This window comes from Empidonax traillii, unplaced genomic scaffold (assembly GCF_003031625.1).
Source record: "Empidonax traillii isolate 1590-97213 ecotype Southwest subspecies unplaced genomic scaffold, ASM303162v1 scaffold72:size2462915, whole genome shotgun sequence".
NCBI classification, from domain to species: Eukaryota; Metazoa; Chordata; class Aves; order Passeriformes; family Tyrannidae; genus Empidonax; species Empidonax traillii.
This window is the reverse complement of record NW_020955265.1, coordinates 346365-371879: the sequence shown is the minus strand read 5'-3', so window position 1 is coordinate 371879 and position 25515 is coordinate 346365. Positions and strand designations below refer to the sequence as shown.

The 25515-nt window shown below is 40.0% G+C and overlaps 1 long non-coding RNA gene across 1 annotated transcript; it reads left to right on the top strand.

Moving 5' to 3' along the window:
• The first annotated feature begins 1453 nt into the window (after nucleotides 1-1453).
• Nucleotides 1454-4631, top strand: LOC114055911. Its single transcript, XR_003570863.1, has 4 exons — nucleotides 1454-1566; nucleotides 2159-2238; nucleotides 3109-3243; nucleotides 4511-4631. It is a non-coding gene; the product is annotated as an uncharacterized LOC114055911 (long non-coding RNA).
• Nucleotides 4632-25515: the final 20884 nt, after the last annotated feature.

Below are 25515 nucleotides of genomic sequence, written 5' to 3'. Positions count from 1 at the left end.
GAAAGATATATGTCCTAACAAAATCAGAAAGCCCAGAAAGCCCAGGTAACTTATGCTCTAATTGATCCTGGGATCCACAGGCTGGACATTGCTTTGCCTTCCTCATCCAGAGGTGAAAAAACGCCTACACAAACCAGGTCTCTACAAGACAGTGTCTTTAGCCATTCCCCCTCACGACAACTGGAAGAGGTAACAGTCCTTTCTTACCCTCTCCAGAAAATGTGTCTTTTGTGACAGCATTTAAGAAGTCTGAGAATTACTGAATACTCTTCTGCCCCTGAGAAGGTGCTTACTTTCCATCAAGAGAAAGGCTCTAAACCACAGAAGAGAACTTACACTAGTTTCTGCTTACCCTGCTCATGAATATTTCATTCCTAAACCAAAAAGTTAAAATGTTGCCAGGGAAATGATATGTTGCATTCCCCTCATTAGTTCCTCCCCCCAAAAATGGGTTGCAGGAGCACGGGAGATGTGGCATCACCTTTTTTCAGCCAGGGGAAGGAACGAGACCGAGATGGACAGCTGTGCCACAGTGGTGCTGGGAGGGGAGTTTAACATGGAAATGGAAGGAGCATTTAAAGTATTCTCCTGCTTTCCACATTTCATAGTAGTTGCAATGTGCACATCCATGTGGAACAAACTGGCTTCTCCAAATTTCCTGCAGATCTCCCTTATTCCCTTTGTAGCTATAGACCAGGGGAGTCTGGGAGCTTCACTTCAGGCTGTTAGCTGCTTATAGCAGGAGCTGTCAGCATAAAAAAAAGGTGACACATAGCATACAGACCAAATAGATTTGGAGATTTTATTTTATTAAGGTTTAGTTACAGATCTGTAGGATAACTATTTTTTTAGTTCTCAGACTGATCAGTGCAAATATCTCTTGTTAAAGACAACGAGAAACAGAAAGGAAGCCTTTTACTTATGGAACTACTTATATTTGTACAGATCTTTTTTTAAAACGGAATTGTGCTTGCAGTACTGGTAAGACGACAACAGTTTTTATGGCAGCTGGAAATTCATCAAATAGCACTTAGGACTTTTAGAATAAGTAAAAGTTCTCCTTAGACACTACAGATAAAAGCCTAGCTCCTGGAATTCAGTGGGAGTTTCATCATCCATTTTAGTGGAGTCTGTATTTCAACATACAAGTATGAAGTCATAGAAATTAGAGATGGAAAAAGCTGCTTAATCATTCAGACCAGACCTTTTTTTGTTCCTTTTTATTTTTATCCTTAAGGACTTCTTTGGAGTCTGAGAACCTTTTGCAGGCTCTTTTTTTTTTTTTTTTTCTGAGATATTCCTTCCTCCCTAAACATCTCAGACCTCCGTTTTTTCTGGGCAACTGAAGAGTAGGGAAAGTGGCTTTGAACTCCTGATGTTCCTGACTGATGAGTTCATCCCCCTTCTCCCTTCCATACCTTGCCAGCAACAATACCCTCTCACATTCCCAGAAGGATGGAAAAGAGTTTCTGTACCCCTACTTCACCTTTACGATGCTTCCTAGTCACAGTGCATACAGGAAAATCCCTGCCAACTGACAACACACAGTAGCCTCCAGCAACCCAGGTTTACCCACTATGACTTTAATCTGTCCTGTGCCAGTTCAGCATCACACTCTACAATGGAGCCTCTCTATCTTTTGTAGGCTTGCCACACTGAAGTTTTCACATAGTGTAAAATAAACTCTGTTAAGGCATATCCTAACCTTAGCAGTCAGGGTGCACAAGGAAAAGGAAAACCAAAATGCTGTTCTCCAAGTGGGAAGAGGATGACACCTACTCATAAAATTTTGTTTGAAAGCTTAGCAGATTTGGTCTGCATAATTCAAACTAATATCTACAGTCAGTCAGGTTTCCTAAAAGGGGTGGATAAATTAGAGAGGGAGCAGGCATGAGAGCCTGGATATTTTTATTCATACCCTGGAAACTTAGTGGAAAGTAGTAATCTGATGGAGCATCACAGGAGATCTTTGGAAGACAGTTGAGCAGGTGCACTAGAAAGGTTAAAGAAGGTGGAGAAAAGTGTCAAATAGCTAAAGTTATTAAAGTAGCTAAAGCATCAGATTACATGCAGAAGTATTTTCAGGAGTGTCATTTTGATCACAGGTCTGCCAATCTGTGAGTATACTGTGACTGTCTGCTGTGTAATGCCTTTGAAGGTCAGGCTTGAAGACATTGAAGAAAATGCCTTTAAATGATGAACTGCTTGTCTTTTCTGCCTGTTGAGACTTCACTGTTAGTAAGTTTTGGAAACTTTTTTTTCTATATACTTATTCTGCTTGGTTTTATTTCTGCTTCATTGTTTTTAGTCATATATCTTATTACAGTCTTCTTGACCCCTAGTGATCTCTCACAGTATCTTCATAAGATGGTGGAAGATAAGAAAGATGCAGGATGGATGATGGAAAGGGGCTCCCAGGTGTAGGTGCAAGCACAGGAGATGGCAGTAACTTCTACAGGGCCCCATATCTTCACTACAATTCAGGTGGGATGCTGTTACCTGCTGGTCTCCTTCCTACCACCAACGACTGAGTCACCCCAGCAGACTGCAGGGACGCTCAGCCTTATTGACAGCACATCACAAAAATTTCTACCTTGCTTCTTTCCTTCCTCCCTTCCTGCCTTCCTTCCTACCTTCCTTCATTTCTTCCTCCCTCCCTCCCTCCTTCCCTCCTTTCTTCCTTCCTTCTTTCCTTATTTTCTTCCTTCCTTCCTTCCTGCCTTCTTTTCTCCTTCTCTCTCTCTTTCTCTCTCTTTCTCTCTCTCTTTCTATTTAGTATGCTAAAGAACATGAAAGAGGGCTTGTGTAACAGCTTAGCAGGCTGTATTAGTGTATTAGCAGCTCTACTCTTTCCTCATTTGATGTCCCTCTTGCTTCCAGTTGTTAAACTTAGTCGTGTGCCATTTGCTCTGTGGGTTAACATGCAAGGTGTGTGTAATATCCACACTGCAGATATCCATATAGGGGCTAACTCCCAAGCTTCTCTTTATTGCAAACGTATGAAAAAAAAAAAAAATTGGGTGTGGTTAACAGATCTACTTTAAAACTCTACTTCTGGAAGACATGAGCAGTGCCTTACAGGAGTCTCTTCCTCTTGCTCTCTTAAAGAAGAGTTAGATGACCAGCTCAGATGTACACATCTATGCTGCTGACATGCACATGAGAAGCCCATCTATTAAGACATCTATATACCTGGGTGACATTTTCATTCGGAGGTGTTGAAATAAAGTTCACAGCACTGAAGTAAGCTAAAAGCTAGAAATTGATGTATGAGTTCTAGACATTCAAATGTGAAAATTGTACCTTTCAAGTTTGCAGTGAAGAAATGTATTAATCTTTTCATCATATTCTAGTTCCTCTAAGACAAAATCCTATATTATTATCCCTATAGGACTACATCCTATATCTGCAGATCAAGACCTAAGGATCTGGTGACATCTGTAGAATCTTAGATATGGTCTAGAAGATGTAAACCATATGTTTGTCATGCCCATCAAATCCTGGAATTAGACTCATCTGTAGATCTGTGTTTTATCCACTGCCATATGGGATGGGCATATTATACAAAATATATATGAAGATACAAGTCTAGGTAGAGATAAAAAGTAGCTGGTAAGAGCACTTTGCCTTGGAGAAGGAATGCATTAATAAACATGTCATTGCTCTTTATGATGGATATGTGCATTACATTTTGCATACAATTACCCAAGGGCCCGAACTGCAGCACAGTGTCAACAATTTCCCAGTTTTCCTCTCTTGCTATCAACAGTTGCATTCTATGGAGCTTTATAGTTTAATGTATGATTGTTGCAGAGGCAGATCACATTCTCCAAAGTTTCCAGCATGTGAAAAAATGGCGTAACACACAATTTAAAATACTACTTGTCAAAAATCATATAGCAAATCACACATGATCTCTCCCCTTTCCAATTAAAAACCTACCTTTAAGAAATGTGGCAATAAGCAGAGGCACATGGGCTGCTTGGCAGTCTGCCTAAAAATCCCTGCAGCCAATGAATAATGATTACACCACAAAGCATCTGCCATCCAGAAATAGACTGTACTGCTTCCTAAACTTGCTATTATGTCTTTGTACACAACATAGTGGAGGTGAAAGTATTTTTTCTTCTAGTCACAGTAAGGAGACAGATTTTAATTTAAATTAAAAATGTGATTAAACAAAGTCCAATAATGCATAATGTTAGCAAAATATTAAAATATATCAACTATTCTGCTTCAGATTTTTCTACATAAATGTTAGGTATTTTGCTGTAAAACTAGAACAGTTCTAACAGAAAGTTGTTTTCCAATAGTCTCCTGCAAAAAAATTCAGCATTAATTGAGATTAACACCTGACATCCCAAAACAAATGTTTCAGGCAAGTTAATAAACACAGAGAGTTGCCAGGGCAGGTCAAGCCATTGCAAGCACTCTTTCTCCACCACAACTGGAAAAATATTTTAATTCTTATCAGGGATAAATCAAAACCCAACCCTGTCTTTCTTTACAGGCAGAGGCATCCAGAAAAAGTGCTGAAGGGTCATGGGGAACAAAAATGCCTCCAGAAGGTTGGGTGGAAACAGCCAGCCATAAATAGCTGAAACAGTTATGAATTGGAGAAAATGAAGAAAAGAACTGCTTTCCTGCTTCTGTTTGTTTGTTACAAAGCCATGGTGCATCTCTGTTAGAAATGAATAGACACTCAGCACCTTGATATGGTACCACTCTTTCATCAAACCAGATCCCCTTGTATTGTCCAACATTTATGGTACATGGACAGTGGCACTTCTTTTTCTCCTCTATGTTTCAGTAACTTGAGTCTCAGCCACAGAGATTTCTTCTAGTGAGCAAGGGAAATGAAAATGATCCTCAATCCTTATGACTTATAAAAGAATATGATGTTGTCAACTGAATGGGAATTTGGCAAGTTTACCTATGGACAGCTTATTCCAATCTATGCCTGGGTTTGGCAACCAAATAGAATATAAAAAGCAAAGATTGCGTGCTAGTACTGGACCACATTAATAGAAATGCCAGCTCTTCCATATGCTAAGTGGCTCAATTTGAAGACTTGTGGATTTAGAATATAAAACTGAACATAACATATGTAAAAACAAATGACTAAACTCAGAAAAAAGTTTCAGAAATTTCGGAATTAGTGAATTCAGCTTTACTCCAGAAATCCTGAAGTTAAAAAATTGATATGTATTCTGAGCAACGATTTGCTTTTGTTTGCTTCTTAGTGCCTTAGGAATAGGAAGTGTGTAAATTTTAGTAAGGTTATCACAATTTGAAAAGATGTCCAAAGGTGAAAAAGATGATCCCTCCTGTGCTGTGATACTGTTTAAGATGTTAATGTGCAATTAGTTATGCACTAGATGAATCTTCTTTTTTATTGACTGCACGAAGGTCAGAATATATAAAATTATGCACAGCTGTAGACATTGGCTGGATCAAAGTCACAGACAAAGTAACCAGACAGATCTGGAATAATGGATCCAAAAGTTCACTTGGATAGTCTAAACCTGTATTATCTTTTTCTTTTTCATCTCTTTTATAAACAAAAAAAGTTCTCCTGATCTTTCAGGATTGGACGCCTGGCCCTCAAGAAATTTTTGAATTTTTATAAGTCAATAAAAAGAACTATATATGTCTTCATTTGTTATAAATATCAAACAAACTGAAACAACAGTTGTAATTTTATTACATGAAGTGAAATTTTTCCTCTGACATACAAGTTATTACTAAAATGAAAGAACATGTAAAGTGGTAGAACTGTGTATATTTTTTCTGATTCTTTTCCTTATGAGGAAGGTTACTTATTGTAATTGTTTTCTCTTAACATCATTTTCTTATTATATATCAGCTTTGGTTCAAGCATCTTGATACTATTGTCCCACATCAAACTAAATAGTACTTGGCAACAGGCAAGGACAAACAGATAGGCTTACAATTTGCTTTTATAATTAGCTACTGTGTCAGTGTGAAAGCTAGGATACATGCACAAGGTACACGACCATGACGTGCCATGCAAGACTACCTGCTAGGCTCATTTGTAGCACTGACCATCATGAACACATAGGTAGCAGTGTGTAATCTCAGGCTGGGAAAGGGCAATTTCAGTGATTGAAATGCCCGATTACTGAAGATGCATCTAGAAATTTAAGTGGAGATGGACCACGACAGGTCATTAACAGAAAGTTAGAATCATCCCACCTAATTTCAGGTTCTCAGCAATGGCTTAAATTATGGGCAGAGACTTACCTAATTTCTTTTTCTGTCACTGGAGAGAGAGAAGATCACTGCCGGAGGCAGAGGTCTAAAGTTAGGGGGGATGAGTGAAAGCACAGCTGTTTCCAGGCACAGGGAAGGTGGCATGTATTGCCTTAACTTCTCTCCACATGTATTTCCATAGAAGGGTAGTTCACATAAGGTCTAACTGAGCTGGGGCTACTACAGTTCAGGTTTGCCTTCCCTCCCCACCCACAATGAGTAGATGCTACCTATGATATGAAAACTTCAGAGTTTATGGGTTACATGCAGACCATCTCCTTAAAGCACTTGCCTTGTAGATTGAAAATTATTCTAGAGTGTTCTTCATGCATTATAGCATGGTAAAGGAATTGTCTGGACATAGAGGAGGCATGACAGTACTGGGAAACATCACTCAGGGTTCTGGTACAAGAGGAAGTTTAGGACCTCCATAGGTCCCTACCAGCCCACCTAGGAAATTCACCAGTAAATAATCCATTTGCTTAAGTTGAATGAAGTTACACTGAGTTTCTAATTATTTCACATTCTGTTTGATAGGGGAATGTGCTATGGTAGGCTATTTGACTGTGTTGTCTTATGCCTTACAAGAGCTTAGGAAGTAATGCAAACACATTTAGGCAGTATATGTGTAGATGAGTTTGTACATATATATAATGCAAAAACTGTATATTGGGCTTGATAATTTCTGTGGGTTGAAACTGCATGTTAGATGCAACCACAGACAGGGGTTTTGTACTGTTTTAAACTATGTGATTTGATACAACAGAACATACCAGAAAACCAGGACCACATTTTCCAACTTCACTTCTAGAAAAATAAGAGACTAGTTTTGTATTTTGAATAAACTTTGACCAAGTGATTATGTAGATGTTTTACCCTGAACAAAATACTGTTCTTTGTCAGGGTTATATATTGGTTATATTTATGGTTTTGTTTTTTACCATGAATATATCCGGTCATAATTTTCTTGATGGCAAGATCTCCCTGTGCAATGCATGCATTTGTTTTCTTGAAGATGTAATGAATTTGAGACATTTTCGGTAAAACAAAGAAATGTTCTGCAAATTCTCTTCATTCTTGACAGCTCTGCCCTAAAGACAGGACCACTGGGTTCTCAATTTTGGACAATCATTTTTGTCTGAGAAGAGTGAACCATAAGAAACTCCTCTCAGTGCTCAGAAAATGTGTTGATTTCACTACATAGCTGAAGGATAGAGAAAGAAATGATTTGGGTTTAACCATTATTTGGCCCAGAATGGAATAAAAGAAATCTTGTTCCCTTCTCCTCATCTTATCTTCTTAAAAAGCAGTAAATCTGCTTCCTTATTGACTCTGTCTGTAAATATGTTTTTTAATAACTCCAGACTGATAGCTTAAAGTCTCAGAACATTCGCTCAGTCATTTTAATTCACAGCATGATGGAGATAAGAGGTAAAGCATTTAAATACTTTAGTGATAACAGGAGGGTTGCAGAGAATCCATATCTATTTCACTGAGCTCAACAGAAAGCAGAACATTTTCCTGGAGCTTAGAAAAGATCTATACATTCTGTGCTATTGTGTGTCAAAATAGACACCTCTGTGTTGCCAGCTGATTCAGATTACTCAGCTAATTCTCTAACCAGACACTTACTGCTCCCTACCTTTTATTTCTCTGATCTAAAGAAGCCATAAGTTTCAAGTGTGGATTAATCACAGAGGTGAGAGGAGAGAGCTTTAGTTCCCTGAGCCATCAGCCAGGATAATACATGTTCTGTATTACATCAGGCAGTTGTGGCCATGCAGTTGTTCAGCCTTTCCAGTCAGATCAGGGCCTCAGCTACCTCTGTCTTAAAAGCACTGCCCCTCCAAGAGCCTCACCCCAAATGCCTCTGGGGGTAAAGTTTGAATAATAAGGATAAGATATGAATAATAAAATGAAGACAACTTTCAGCTAGTTTCTATACACTCTTACCTCTCCTTTGGAGAAGGGGTTTGGGCAGTTTTAAAGTTTGTCATGAAAAAATACCATGGTAAACACTTTTTTTTTCCTCCTAAATGGCTATAAAGGGAAGCAAAAATGGGCATCTTAGGGACTGGTTCCTGCTGTAGAGATACTTAGAGTCAAATGACTAGTTTTGTGACCATAAGAAAATGATAATATATTACATATATTATGCATAATATAATATAATATAATATAATATAATATAATATAATATAATATAATATATATACATATGAGCACATATATACATTGAGCACAAGTCCTATGAGGAGAGGCTGAGAGAGCTGGGGTTGTTTAGTCTGGAGAAGAGAAGGCTTAGAGGTGACCTCATCACTCTCTTCAACTACCTGAAGGGAGGTTATAGCCAGGTGGGGGTTGGTCTCTTCTCCCAGGCAACCAACAATAGGACAAGGGGACATGGGCTCCAGCTCTGCCAGGGGAGGTTTGGGTTAGATGTTAGGAAGAAATTCTTTACGGAGAGGGTAATCAGGCATTGGAACAGCCTACCCAGAGAGGTGGTGGATTCACCATCCCTGGAGGTTTTTCAGCAGAGATTGGATGTGGCCCTTAGTGTCATGATATAGTAATTGGAGTTGGATCAGGGATTGGACTTGATGATCTTGGAGGTCTTTTCCAACCCAATCTATTCTATGATTCTAGGATTCTATAATATATTACATATGTTACAGATAATATAATATACATAGATATATATATACATAACATATTACATATATTACAGCGCATACTGGTCTGAAAATCAAGGTACTGTTAGGGTGATGTGAATTGGTTGAATTTTTAATACTGAAAATTTGGCCTCAAAAATGTGAGGGTCAGTTACTGTGAAGAAATGTACCTCTTCAGAAGGGAGCATTGTCCCTATTCTTATGGTCTGTGGGCAGACGTGCTTTTATTTAACTCACTAGAATAGCTTATTAGTTCAGTTCTCTGTCAGTTTGTTACTACAAGCCCATCAGAGCTTAATGCCACATCCCTCACTGGAATTACATGAGTATTAAACAGAAAAAGAGTCAGTAAAGATTATATGTTGAAAGCAGACTTTGCAATACCTGGGATGAATTTATCCTCTAGTGGTTTTTTTCACTTCGTTAACTCCACCATATTCATGAACAGTGGGATAAGGCAACAGTCACGTGGCAAAATAGATGGGGCTTTTTCAAGGTAAGATGCTGTCTTGTACTTTTGTTTGAAGTGAACTGCTCCATAATTCCACCTTGGCAGCCATGGGCTATTCCAAATTGTCCAGACTCACTTATTAAAGACATTCACTTTTCTGTCTCTTGCCAAGATTATTAAAAGCATCAAAACTTGCATAAAATGGAAAATAGGTGCAGTAGAGGGAGGAAAATAAAACTTAAAAAACCCCCCAAACCTCTAAAAAAAAAAAAAGCCACACCCAAACCCCAACAATTTACATCAACGCTGAGTGAAGTAATTCAAATTCTTTAGAACAGATGTTACTTAAAATTCACAAGCATAGATCAACCTGTTGAAGAGTAAGAAAGTTTATCATTTAAAGATTGTGTTGGAACTCAGGAGCCAAGAAACTACAGGAAGAAGAGAGGCTATATTAGGATTTGGTGAGGCTATATGCCTGGATTCAGAGATGGCAACTCCTATGTACTCATTAAATGTTCTTTAAAAAGTTACATTCAGAGTCATTTTCTGTGGTCATAGACAAACAGCACAACTAGTTTGCTGGCATTTCAGATTTTCTGCATCTTGTTTTAAATTCTTTAGATTCACTGTACTGTATAAAAATGCTATAGTTTGCATGTAGGGAGTTGTGGTTTGCTTCAGATCTGTGGTTTTGCATCCTGGAAGTCTTGTTTTGAGACCAAATCTGGTCATTCCAAATTGATTACACAAAAACTATAGACTAGGTTATAATTTCCATCGTGTATGTAATATGTGGTGTTGCTGATTGGGCACTCAGAATTTGTGGTAGACCCTCCAGCTTGCTAACTTTCTAACTCAGCAGATCACAAGCCTTTATATATATATGTCCTGTAACAAGGATGGTGATGTTATTATTGTAGGTCTAATTAGATGTCTTTTAATGTTGCTTTCACTCAAAAATCTTGAAGATGCATTTCATCCAGATTTGTTTCTTTTCCAGATTTGTTAAGAAAAAACATTGTTCTGTATTTCTGTCACAATTTAAAAAAAACACTAAATACTTGTAGGACATTGCAGACTGGAGGGAATTAAAATAAAACCTCATCAGGAAAAGGAAACTTACACCAAGTTACAAAAAACCCCCCAAAAACCCTGCATGAGTAATTGGATCCCAAAATGTAATGAAATGTTGGCTGAATGCTGTGCTACATACCAAATACTCCCTTTAACAAGCTGAAATCTGAAAACAGTGGAAACGTAGATCAGAGTGTCTGCTCAGAAACGATATTGTAACAACAAGGACCTGTATTGGAAATAGGCTTCCCATTCACAAATATCTTTAAGTTGAGCATATTTTTGAAGAGACCTTTTTTTTTTTTTTTTTTTTTTTTTTTTTTTTTTTTTTTTTTTTTTTTTTTTTTTTTCCTGAGGATCTATAATCAGAACAGAATAAAAGCCCCAAACAAAAGTCTCAAATTAAAGGGAACTGTCATATCCCATTAGGGAAATAACATTTTTACTCCTAAGACAGTATTGCCACTTGGTAGAAATTAAGAGGAGAAAGAGGAAATAGAAAATGTAATATATAGTCTGGTAATAAATATGAATTGGAGAATTTTAAATAAATATACAGTCTCACATAAATAAATAAAATGGTAGATGAGTTTGTTTTAAACACCGGATCTATTAATAACACAGACTCAGGTTTGTCAGGTTTGTCTGGCAAAAAAAGTCAAAGGTGAGATGTTGCATGAATGCACTTGAAAGAGATCTCTCTCTTCTTTTCCTCTCCACCTCTGGAGTTTCCTGTGCTGGGTAGGACAAGGATGATTTCAGGCAGAAAGTGAAGCTGGACAAGATTGCTGCAGCCCAGGCCTCCCCCAGGGTATCAACAGAAAAGCCACTGCAAGCTTAACACAGTCCAAATGTTACTTGACTAACTCTGACACAACAGTGGGATGCTGAAAGAAAGCAGGTCTGTACAGGAGGAGCAGTTGCAGGAATGACGGAGAAGGAGGACTGTGTGCCTTCTGCTCAGTAGTCAATTCCACACCCCTATTCCAGCTGGTTCCATGGGACTCCACTGTCCCCTCTCTAAAGAGGAACTTTAGTATCTTTTGTTGGTGTCTGACCCTAGGAACAGTTACAAACTTATGGAGAAATAGCTGCTTTAGGTCCAGGTTTACTTTATAAGGTCCTGAACATCACTGTATTAAAAGGCTATTCATTGTATTTAAAGGTTATAAAAAACTTCAAGACTGAGACAAGCACCAAGTCAAAGGAGTTTGAGTTTCTCCTCACTATCTATCCTCATGACAGGTCTAGGAATATTGCATCCTTTGATTCTTCATAATAGCAAAAACCCCAGGAAGAGGAATCTTGACACATCCTTTGCTTAACTGTGGCACAGTAACATCTCCCCACTGAAGTGATTGGATCTCGTCTGAATTTTATTGACTGGTTATGTGGCACACATGCTTCTTTTCCATAAGGAATAAAAGTAAGTGAGCTTCTTTCTACATAATGTATGTCTCATTTCTTTATCAGAAATTGTCTTTGATTTGATAATTTTGAATTTAAACTTACAGGAGAAGTTAGACGTATGTGCATGGTCAGACACCCAGGGCTCAATTCTCCTAAGTATATGAGAACATCCCCCCTCCTCCCCTGCCCTTATCATAAAGATATTCAAGCTGTGGTCCAGAAATGTCTGATTCTCTTGAAGGTCCTATTTATATCTGCCAGTCCTGTGTGTCAGATATCCTCTGTCAGATATTGTAAGGTCTCTAGAGTGACACTAAGTATCTGTGTACAAGAAACTGAATCAAACCCATTAAGACATTTATCACAGTATTTTCAAGAGCATTTTGTCACTCATCTCCCACTAAAAGTCACTGGAGATGGATTTGGATCATTATCATCATTAGCAACCTAAATAACTGGACTAAAGTACTCTAACCTGTCACCGTGCAGCTATTGTATATCTTGCGTAATGGTTGACACATATCTACTGGATAGTTTGCAAGACAGCAGGAAAGGTGTAGAAGTGTATCTCTGAGTAGGATAAAACATGACTGAAAATCAGTACAGAGTTGTCTATGATTAGAAGATTGTTTTATTGCCATATAAAAGCATTATAAACATTCATTAGTAATATCAACCTGTAATTGCAGAAATAAAGAATTATATATAAACTTGACTGTATTTCAAGTAAAAAATAAATATTTTAAAATTTTTATACCTAAGAGAGAGAAACTGAGGAGCAAGAGAATTAGCTGTGCTCCATGCATTGAATGTGTGGATAAGTAAGAATCACTATAGGCATCCATCCGTACCTTCGAGACTGTGAATAGGGTCTCACTCACCTCTGGGTTTTCTTCTTTTCTCTCTTCTCCTCCCCTCACCCCAACATGTTTGGCATTTGGGAGTTCTGAAGTAATTTCCTCCTCTGGCCTCACCTGGGATCTTTGCTGTCCCAGAACCTCCTCCTGACCTCAGTGTTGTGTTTTCATTTAAAGTTGGGGATGTCTATAAATGTCAGCAGTGCAGGGCAATTAGAACTTTGAAAAGGGCTGTAACATAAACCAGCATTATAGTGAAATGGATACCGCCTTAAGCTGCCTGAAATTCACTTGCTGTTGGAAAGACAATATCCTGCCATTCTCCCATGGTGGCCTTCAACTGAACACATTTGGCTGAGGGTTGACCCATTATTAGAATAAGTCTCTGCATGGCTTGAAACAATGAAGAAACACAGGGAGAGAGAAGCCAGCAAATTGGGCTGGTAGTTAGCCAGCACTGAGCAGAAATGTGACACTGGATTAGGCCTTAATAGCTGTCTGTGGTGCTATCTGTGAAATCCAATGCTCTCCTTGTTTTCCTGCATTGCAGAGCAGAAGCATGTGGTTAGATGTTGAGCGAAATCCCTCTCTTTTTTTTTTTTACTAATAGCCTCTAAAACATACCTTCTGTATCTCTAAAAATAAACATTCAGTGCAATAGCAATTTAGTTCGTTAATAAGGTCCCTTTTTTTTATATGTCATCACACTATGTTAATTTATGATGTTTATGAGTAGCTCTGTCCTTGTCCCTCCAGTGCACATGTGCTGCTTTCCCTTGCTGCTCTAAGCTGCTTTATATAAACTCTAACTCTGCCTTCACATAGCTCCATTAAAGCCATCTAAACAGCTCCATTAAAACCACTTGAACACCCTCAAAACTCGCCATGAAGGAGGAGTTTTTGTGCAGAATATGTTCTGAATTTGTCAACACTACATTTCACATTTTTCATGACACAACCTAATGTAAAAGCAACATGGCAACACTCTCTGAGCCACTGGGAGTATGTATTAAAATCAAGTAGGACAAAAGGAAAAATACAAAAGCTCCAAAGTGATCTATTCAATGGGTTTCTTAGCAAATACATGTATTTCTGCAGAGAGATTTCACGGAACCTCTCTCTGCTCATAAGATATTTCATGTTATTGCCCTTTGTTATACAGAAAAAATACATACAGGCAGAATTTTGCTAATTTTCTGACAAGGAATTTTGAAAATAATTTTCTCTGATTTACAAATGTTTAAATTCATACACTGTGTTTTTTTCTCTTTGAACCTCGTACGGAAGCACAGAGCCATGAAACATGCCTGTGAAAATAATTGTGTTTTACTGCAACTCCTTGAAGTTCAGCTAGTTCACTGATCCCACCTTGCACCTCCTAGGGATAGGGATGCACAGGGATGTTCTTTTATGGTAACTTGACTTTTCTCAAAGCTTCCATACTGCACATTCACCTAAACACATCTAATCACAGTCAGACCACGATGTTCTGAAGCAAAATCCTGAAAAGATTCCCAGTAGACTTTGAGTCAGGCTGTGAAGATTTTTGAAAGGATGCTCTAGCACAATGGTAGGATTTCAGCAGAGCCACCATACCCAACAGGGACTGTCTTGGGCTGGTTGCTGAGCATAGTGCTGTTTCATGAGCGTTCCTGGTATATATATATGGCCATACAATGCTAGGACATGCACGCTGAAAAATGCAGGTACAGCAATATGTTATAAAGGCCAATTTCAGAGCACGTATCTAAACTTCCTAGTCAGTATGATGCCATTTTAACATATGTAATAAAACTAGTCCTGTGCATGAGATACACAAGCAGGTCACAGCCTGTGAAATTATCAGAGGTGTCAAGGGAAAAACAAAGTATGAGGTTGACGCTGGAAAAAAAAAAGAGTAATTTACTACACAATGGCCAGTGCAAGTTCTTGTTCCAAGCAGAACTAACTTCCCAGAAGTAAATCTTTGTGTCTCCATAGGGTATAATACAGCTGTTCCAGCACATTTCTAGTCATCCTGAGATGTTTTGCAAACAGCATGGTGTGCAAGCTTTATCTCTGACCTTAGCACTCCTGTGATGAAACTTAAAGCGTACATTGTCTCAAGTAAATATGTTGCTTACACAGCAAGCAGGATAGTGCTGTGCTCCTCATCTCCTCAAGGATCAAGTTCACCTTTGGGAAAGAGGCAGGACTGTAAAAAGACTACCAAATTTGTCTAAAAATCTATATTGGCAGTTGAAGAGAGAGAGTTATATGAGATCTGGAACAGGAAAAACTTCAAACACAAGAATGGATACCTTTTTTACATATATATATATTATTTTTGTTTCCAATATTAAATATAAGTAAACCTTTAGTTATTTTTATGCAAGTTATTTTAGGTATTTTTCTTGAAAATGGTATAACCTACCAACTCCAGTCTCTCGCCTCTACAGTACCTGGGCTATATTCCATTATGGAAGATAAAACTCCTGGACTATATCTTTCACTAACAGTTTTTAGTGATGAGTGGACTATAGGAACCATGATATTGTTGCCTGTAAACTCTTTTTCAGCTGTGGATTCACAGCCATTCAAGAGTCTAATCTATGACTCTACAAAGGTCCACATCTCCCAAAGTATACAGACATCTATGGTTCCAGATCTTTGCTCAGCTTTCAGATGCTGAAAGCTGAACCATCCTCATGCTGTGAGTCATGCTCTGCAGGAAACATAACATTGCCAAAACCCTACTGGGGTACGAGTTCTAGATGCAATTCTTTTCTGAATGCACTCAGCAGGATACCTCAAGAGAAGGATAGTTACTGTATGCAACCAAAGTAAAAGCACAGAGGAATAACTCCTTTTTATATGGGCTTGGAAGAACCCAGTCCCAGCTGTACATCAAAACATGGGCTCGTGAAGACTAGACATTGAGTTTGATACAGCTCCCTACTTTCAAACACTAGTGCAGGAGCTGCCAAACATTCTGCATGTCATAGATTTTTCCCTATTACACAGTCAAATACCATGTCCTATATAAAAACAAAAAGGACATGGGTTTTGCCACATTTTTGCAACAACCACTTTCCAAGGTGCCCATAAAACGGGATCTTGGAAAGACACTACAGGACACATACAGACTTTCTAAGGGGGACGAATAATGCCATGCTGAACTTACCATGAACCTAATCAAATCACTCCCAGGTGCAAGTGTGAGTCAGAACTGGTTCATGCTATTGCCCTGCCTGCAGCCTCCAGGGTTTTCCCCTGATCCTACTCTGCTTGCAGATTTGGCTGCCTCCCACAGGCATGTAGTCCCTTTGACTCTCCGTGCTCAGCCCAGATTTCTGTTGCTCTGCAGCACAGGTAGAACCTCGTCAAAAGTCTTCACTATGAGCATTTCAGTCTCAGTGGCATCAGCTTGAAAGTCAGCACATTTTACCTGCTTTCCTGCCTTCAGTTGGTGTAGGATAAAGACATGACCAAATGCTTTCCAGAATGATGACCTAATATGAATGACTGTTTTAACTGATATAAATCAGTAAAACTCTGAGGAATACTCATTTGCTGCTTTGTTTTGACTATACTTACTGTCTTCTTTAGGACAAAAACATTCAACCGTTGGGGTAAATTCTGTACTCAGTTATGACTGTGTAAAACTTTATTATTCCTTCAGCAAAAAGTGCTCGTTTGAGCCTTACATGGGATTCACTGAGAAGAGGGTTCAGCCACAATTTATATTATTTCTCACAATATCAGCAGCATATTAGCCACAAAAACATCTCAGAGATGCTTGGATTTGTTTCAGTGGTAAATGAAAACAGGTAATCCCTTCTTTTGAGATGATTGTGTGGGATGTTTTTTCCCCTTTCATGAGTAAACTTCCACAGGGCCCTAAACCATCTTCTGACTTGAGACTTTGGTTCTAATCTTTCCTACATGACTTTAGACCACAGTGAGTACAAGCCAAGCCCAAATCTGTATATAGCAAGCCACAAGATTGTACTGCAGAACACCACCAGTTTGCAGGCAAAATGCAGCACAAAATGTGAGATGCTCATAGACCACCTGATTGCCCTCTGGAATGTCCAACATGACAGGTCTTTAATGGAATGTGGATGAAAGAGAACCAGAAGACAAAAGGTGGGAGGCAATTGGGTACCTTGAAAAAGTGCAGGTGGAAGGAAGCTGCAGACAAGGAGTAGCCCAAGGTGGTAGCCATGGAGGACAAAGCACAGGGATGTGTCCCACATAGCTGAGAACATGCCCACTTTGGCTGTCCTAAGCACCTGTGGGGAAAGGGATACAGATAGGCAGAGAGGGGGATACAGGGGGACATGATCAAGGAATGATACAAAAGGATACAGGGGGATACAAGGGACACGATCAAGGAAGAGAACAGCATAAAGCCATACTGATTTTCTGAAATCTTTTTGGAGAGGATATAGGAATTGTAGACTGCAGCTGAAGGGAGGAACCTGTCATGGTTTAGAAATGGTATTCTCCAATTTAGTCCTTCCAGTGAGACTACTCCTCTCCTCCCCCTCCACCACCCCTTCATGAGGCTGGAAAGGGGAAATGTAGGTAAAAAAGTTAAGATCATGGATTGAGTTAAGAACAATTTACTGGAATGCACAGTGAGATAAGAAACAATAACAGCAACAATACTAATGACAGAGGATATAAGAAAAAGGTGAATGACTCACATGGAAACAACAATACCCAACCACTCTTTCTGCCATGCTATACCAAAGCAGAAGGGACCCCTTCTCCCTGAAGTAATTCCCTTCCCCCTGCCCGGAACAATGATGTGAGGTGGTATAGAATAACCTCTGGGTCCTAGATAGGCCCTTTCCTGGCTACTGCAAAAATTAACCCTGTCCTGGTGCTGGAACCAGGGCAGAACCCAAATTCTGAACAGACCAGGAGACAAAGCACCAGAAGGGTAGACTTGAGGGGTGGATGGGACAAAAGAGAAAACAAATGGCATCTGTTTTTGGAGGAGCTGAGAAGGGAGCCCATGAAATGAGGTCTGCAATTGTGTTGGGAAAGGAAAAGAGATTTGGTGGAAATCAGCCTGATGGCATCATGGTGATGAGCTGCGGGGAAAAGTGATGGCAACAGGAGACTAAGGGTTTATTGTCTCACTAGTAGTGAATGAGAAAATTTTCTGAAAAAAGGTTGAACCTGAAAAGTCAATGAGCTTTTGCAGAAAGACCTCATCGTGTTGAGCCACCTGCGAGGAATGTTGTTTATATCTGATGCACGAAAAAGGTGGAAGAATGGTATCTCTCCCCTTTCTTGTGACAGCTGTCCCTTTCAAATCCACAAAAGTTTCCAAATTTCACTGTTTTTCATCATGTAGGATATGTAATGTTAAACCTGACTTTCCCTGACAAAGGTTCTAATTTTGAGCTTCAATAAATAGGTATAGCAGAGCCAACAACTGATTATTTTTTTCCATGCTTTTTAACAAATTTGCCTGGAGTCTTGCAGTCAAATAAAAGACATGTTCCATGGTCTGCAGACCTTATTATCTAGCTGGGATTTGAATGAGATTTGTGGCTTCAGGATACTCCTACAAGGGGTTACACAGACATTCCTCCCAACTATCACACCACATTTTTTACAGTCCACAGTGCTGGACCAGATTTAAAGTCTGACTCTTAGTTTTGAGCATCTGGTTTTGGACAAGACTTGGGACATTTTTTGATCTGCCTCACAGATTATTCTGTTCCTCTTTTTTGTCAAAACCAGCAGAGTGGACTATGGAAATCAAGAATACTGTGATTGCACTGAAACAACCTTTTGGCTGCGTGCTTCCAGCTTCATTGAATACTAAAAGCAGTTTCAGAGGTCTTAAGGAGAAAGGGTCCCCTCAACTGCTTGTGCCTGCTTGTTGACCCTGTTGCCAGTGCTTGGGCTCTGGGAGGAGAAAAGGGTCACAGGCTGTGAAAATAAAAAAACTAAAAGAGTGAAAACTGCTTAGGGTGGATTTTTCTGCCCCATTTATGTCCCTTTCTGTCACATGGTGTTCATGGGGGTCATGGTAGCAATGCAGATTGTGGCAGAGAGCAGGAGTAGTGCATTCCTTCTTCCACTGCTTTTAAAAAGTGCTAAAATACATTAATGATTTATACCATGGTCTGTGCAGTAAGATTACATATCACTGTATATTTAGAACAGTTATACCTGAGTTTCTATTTCAAAGCACATTAAAACATACAGCAGTGATGTTCACGGAAGCCTGGACCTCAGTAAGCTCATATTACGTTTAGAACTACAGCCTTTCTTTTGTTTCCTTTTTTGTATAGCAAATGCTTGATATTTTATTTTTATATTATGGTGCAGGGAGTCTTTTAGTGAAGCCTCATGGCTAATTCTGGGGGGCTGAAGACATCCAAACGTTTCTTACACAACCATGCCAGCCACCTGCTACATCTACATGACAGAAGCAGAGAGGTGGTATCATTCTGGATTTGATACTTGCCTTTTGTAACCAGCATGTGAGAATCTGAAGAAACATTGATATGGCTCATGTGTGCATGATATGTCAGCAGCCTCTCCAGGGCACAAATGTCAGCTCTGTTTATGAATGTAGGTTAAAATGTTGGTTATAATAGCACAGTTGGTATTGCTATTTCAGAGATGAACTCTGATCAAACCTTTTGCGGTTTCCAGTTGCAGCTGGTTTGTCTTCCCTTCTCTTTCTCAAAGTCTTGGAAAAGGACAAGTTTGGGATTTTCTACAATACTAAGCAGTAATAATAACATTTATATGAGAGGGAGATATCTATTAAACTGTTACCACTGCAGCAGCACCTATGTAAACAGAAACCCTACTGTGCCAGGAGCTGCACTGGGTAGGTATCTGACAACAGTGACTGTCCCCTGAGAGCCCTCAGCCCAGCCATGGAAGCAGAAACTAGAGGAGAGATGTGGGAAAAGTACCTGTGTAGGTCACAGTGATAGCCAGGATCTGGGGAAAGCAAATCCAGTTTCTCAGATCTTGCGTTACAACATGAGTCTACTGTCACTGGCCAAAGGCAACCAGCCCTTAAGTAACTCAAAGAAAGTATTCTGTGGGACCCCAAAATAAAACACTCTGCTTTCAGGCAATTAAAGACCTCTCTCTTTTACTTAAAATTGTAGCCCAACATCAAAACAAAACTGGTATTCTGAAATGACAAATTAAACTCTCTTTTTTAAAGGTCACTGAAACAAAACATTTAGACTTTAGAAATGCCAACATCTTGTCCTTGTTTTGACTGAAACATGTCTATTAGTTCATAGCTGTATTACAGAGTAGATATATTTTCTATTTATATTTTGTATTTGCCAAAAATGCATTCGCTCAGGTCTACACATAGCCTTCCAGCTTCTGGAGTGAAACAAATGAAATGAAATATTATGTTTAACTTTTTTAACTACATGGTATAGAATAAGAATCATAAAATTATAGAATAGTTAAAGTTGGAAGGGATCTTGAAGATAATCTGGTTTCATATGGTTGCTCAGAACCCCATCCAGCCTGGTCTTGAACACCTCCAGGGATGGGCAACCACAACTTCTCTGGGCAACCTGTTCCAGTCTCTCACCACCTGCACAGTGATGATTTTTTTTCCTAATATTTGATGTAAACCTACGTTCTTTCAGATAAAAGCCATTCTCCCTTTTCCTATCGCATGCCCTCCCTCTTCAGCTGTCTGTGTTTGGAAGGTTGCTACAAGGTCTCCCTAGAGCCTGCTCCTCTTCAGGCTGAATAATCCCAGTTGTCTGAGAGTATTCACAGGAGAGGTGCTCTACCCCTCTGATCATCTTTGTGGCCCTGCTCTGGATCTCCTCCAACAGGTACACATCCTTCTTATATTTGAACCTCAGAGCTGGATGCAGTACTCCAGGTGAGGTCTCACAAGAGCAGAGCAAAGGGTGAGAATCACCTTCCTTGACCTGCTGGTCACAGTTATTTTGATGCAGCCCAGGATACAGTTGGCTTTCTTGGCTGCAAGAGCATAGTCAGCTCATGATCAGCTTTTTGTCCAACAATATTCCCAAGTTCTTCTGCTCAGGGCTGTTCTCTCTCTGTTCTCTGTCCACCCTGTATTTCTGCTTAGGATTGCCCTGACCCAGGTGCAATACCTTGCACTTAGTCTTGTTGAACCTCATCAGGTTTGCATGGGCCCACCTCTCAAGCCTGTCGTGGTTCCCAGATGGCATTCCTTCCCTCCAGTGTGTTGACTGTACCACTCAGCTTGGTCTCATTGGCAAACTTAGAATCATAGAATATCCTGAGTTGGAAAGGACCCCATAGGATCTTCAAAGTCCATCTCTTGGTCCTGCACAGGACAGCCACAAAAATCACACCCTATGTCTGAGAGAGTTGTTAAAATGTTTCTTGAACTCTGGCAGGCTTGGTGCTGTGACCAATTCCCTGGGGAGCCTGTTCCAGTGCCTGACCAGCCACCGGGTGAAGAATCTTTTCCTGATATCCAACTTAAACCACCCCTAACACAGCCTTACACCATTCCCTCATGTCCTGTCACTGGTCACTACAGAGAAGAGATCGGTGCCTGTCCCTTTACTTTCCCTTGTGAGGAAGCTGTAGATCAGTCTCCTCTTCTCCAGGCTGAACAAGGCAAGTGACCTCAGCCCCTCCTCGTACGACTTCCCCTCTAGAACTTTCACAGTCTTTCAAGTCCTTTTTGGATGATGTCTAGTAGCTTTATATCTTTCTTATATTGTGACAACCAAAACTGCACATGGGACTTGAGATGAGGCCTCAAGACGAGGTACTTGAGGTGGGGCTGAGGGTGCACTCAGTTCCCGAGTACATGTCACATAAAGATGTTAAACACCACAGGTTCCAGTACTGATCCTCGAGAAAGACCACTCATTACTGGTCTCCACTTGGACATCAGGCCCTTGATTACAACACTTTGAGTGTGACCATCCAGCCAATTCCTTATCCATTGAGTGGTCTACACACCAAATCTATGTCTTCTCACTTTAGAGGTGTTTTGCACAAGTCCAGGTAGACGTGATCTGAACAGTACAACACAGTTGCTATTCAGACACCCCAAAAGAAACCTCCCTAACAATCTAATAGACCATCTTCATTGCTTCTGTCAAAGAAGGTCTGATATCCAGCCCAATAATTTTTTTGGCAACCCTGCATCTCCATATCAGAGCATGAAAAAACAACATCCACAGATACAGCAAATGGAGGCAAAGTGAGAGGGGTATCTATCTGGTCAAAGACACTGAGCCAGCAATGATTGGTGCACATACCTCTCACATGGCAGCTTCAGCTGCTTGTCTTGGTTGTCCCCTGCTTGGTGGATGTTGCTGCATGGTGAGCTCATTGTTGGCAGCACTGAAGGATTGCTTAACCCTCTGCAGTAACCTGACCTTCAGCTGTTTTCACTGAGTCACAATAACTTGACATGAAAAGGATGCTGATAAACTGGGTTCAGATAGAACCCTCTGACGGGACCCTTTGCATTTCATAAGCTGAACCATCTCAGGGTGTAAGCAGCCATCAAGAGTGCTCTGTTATGACACAGGGTGCCCACCTCCTTTTCTGCGAGTCTCCTACTCCCCACCACAGCTTGTCTCACTTCTCAAGATTGTTCAAATAAGCTGCCTGGGGGAAGGATGAAATTACTGACTCTTGATCTTTTAATTTTCATTGAAGCTGATTTTCTAATGGCTGGGCTCATGTTGGACGTGGTGCACAGGGTGGGCTTCAAAGCCTGTTGCGTGACCTGGCTCTTTGCAGCAGTATGGGTTTGGGTATGTAGGAGAGCACAGGTTTCAAACCCAAAGGCTTCATCTGATTCACCAAATGAGTTTCATCCTTCTTCATACCAGAGGCTCTCAACTGATGAGAGCAACCCCAAATATCTCTGCTCTCCCACTCCCACTGCAACCCCTGAATAATGCTGATAATTCAGTTGACCTCTTCCAGAAATGAGTGTGTTATTAGCCAGATAAAGTTTTCATCCTGGCTGTCTGGCAAGGCAGCAGACTGTTCTGGGAGCAGTGTGGCTCCTCCAGTGGATGGGTTCAGGTTTTCACTGTGTGAGCCATTCATCTCTACAAGTAAGGGAATCTGAGGAGCTTGTCTCTGATTTCTCCAGTGACATCAAGTTATGCAAACAGCCTTGCTACCATTAACAGCTCACCATTTTTACTGTTTGAAACATAATCAGTTTGTATAACAGTATGGACTGATGTAGATATGCAGTCCAACACACCCTGATTGCCTGCTGGCTAAAGATTTTATTGCTGTTAATTTATGGGGACTGTGCTGGCCTCTTAGAAAGACCTTTCTGAATCACAGCAGTTTATAATGATACCACAATGCAATTCAGCATTTCCAAGAAATACTTTTGTTTTCTTTAGAATAGAAAGGACTTTTTTTTTAAGGTTGTTTTTTTTCTGCTTCTAACCAAACAAAAATATGTCTATTTATGCACTTTAAAATAAGCATTCCCAGGTGGGTTTTTTGTTGTTCGGATTTTTTTGGTGTTTTTTTTTTTTTTTTTTCCTAAGTGTTGGCCTCACCCCCTAGCTTCAGCAGGAGCCTGAGAGGGGTGTCATAGTACCTTGCTGAAAAGACTGTAAGCATCCTGCCCAAAGCTACATGGCTGTCCAATGGGTCCTGCCACTGTGCCCCAGAACCTAGTCACAGACACTGGGGAATGTATGCCTTGGCAAATCTGAGTGCAGAGGAAACTATCAAACATTCAGAGCAATTGCTGACGATTTCCAGTCACCACTAATTGCTTGGGGCTTTCTTGGACCTCTGCCACATCTATACCTTTGTGTCCCTAATCATTACCCTTTGGATAATATGTCACACCTGGGACATAAGATAATTTATCACTTGCAGATGGATTATCATCACAGCTCACTTGGATAAATTTTACTTTAGCCTCAGTCCCAAAGGCCCTTCTTTTATAGCACAGTTTTATCCATTAAAATTATGACTTCCAAAATTCTGTTGTATTTTATGGCTTCCATGAGATATTTATGACTCTTACTGTTTAAGTGGACATTTCTAAAGATTTACTGAAGAAATAATTCAAGCAAATAACTCAGAAGAGGTACTGCCAATAGTAGTTTGATGCTGTTAAAAGACACGCTGTTTTCAGTGTGCGTGTATATAAATGGAGTCTTAATGCATAATACTGAAATGCCACTAAATGCGTACTCAAAAAATCCTATCAATATGCACCAGTTCTAGACAAAATCCAAACACTGAGTTTTAATCTTCCTCTTTCCCCAGAGCTGTTCATATTCTTTGCTTTTCTGCAAAGTGTGAGAGATGAAAGCAAAAGCCAATTAAAAACAATTCATAGAGTCAGGCACTTCCACAGGCCCTGTGAAGGGAGACATATGAGAGGTGTTCCTTTTCTCCTGCTCATTTAGTTCTGTCCTAATTGGGATAATATTATGGGTAGCCAGGGCCCAAAAGACAGAGCTCAGGTTGCAGTTTCACAAAACCAGTGGAGGCTTAACTTGCTGCAAGAGGAAAGTTGAGCTGTGCCTTCTTGATCCTTTTAGGACTAGAACTGGTCCTCTGTTTTATACTATAGAAAGTCTGAGGATTAGAAAAGTAGACTTGATGGCTTACAGCTTGTCTCTGTGAGAAGTGATTGATGCTATCAAGCAACTCTGTAACACACTTCTTAGCTTTTTCCTCTTTAAGGTGAGTGTGAAGTCTTTTACAGCACTGCAGTACAGGAGCAGAAAGTGATCTGGTTAGCATGCCAACTTCCATGCTTCCAGTGTGCACCTATTTTATGACTTTCAACATCCTAATCTCTTGGTGAAACTGCTCCCTTGGGAAGCTGAGAGGAACCCTAAGGAAGGTCTCTGAATGCCTCACTGGTAATGGCACACCAGGTAATACAGGTGCTGGGCTCAATTGGTCACAGAGCAGCAAGAGGTATTTCAGAAAGTACCTCAGTCCTATGGATTTTAGGTAAAAATCAGACTTATTACACTAGGCTTGCAACACATACTTTGAATTAGGAATCAGATTCCTAAATACTTCTGAAATTTGACACAAATTACTCTTCAAAACATGGAAATCACTGCAGCATCAATAATTTTTCACTGATTAAGTTAGTGTAATTCAAGATAAAAGACCAAATTCTTCCCTGCAGCTAGTTCTTCAATAGATTTTACAGCATCACAGTATTTTCTCAATTCCAAGAGGGTTTATCTGTTTGCAGGAGCAGATTCATAAGAAGTGACAGGAGGAAGACTGCCAAGTTTAACCAAGGTAAAGGTAGACAGTTTTCATTTATTTGGGAAGGAGATAAATGCCCCTGTGGAAGATATCCTGACTGCATGTTGCATCAGCTTCAGCTTACTAATGGCTCACTTTGGTCATAGCATCCCTGGCCCTGTCAAGGAACTGCAGCCAATGGCTGAGCTGCTGCAGAAAGAGAAGAGGTTTAAATTAAAATAATGTGATTTAAGACTGATGTGGGTCTTGGACTGACCTTTACACATGGCAAATTTCATCCTTCAAGTTTCTTTCCTCCCCTTTCCCTCCCCTCTCTGCCCCAAAATATGCTCCTTTTCCCTTCACTGCTCTCCCCTGGTGAACGTACTCTACAGAGTTTTATAACAGAACTGAAAAAAACAAGAAACAGACACACTATTGTGTGCTCAAGCTCATGCAGGACTCTAAAACTAATCTTTGTTCTGGCAAATCTCATGCAGCATTGACTGCTTTGCTGGCTACTTCATTCATCATGTGGAAAATGCATTTTACT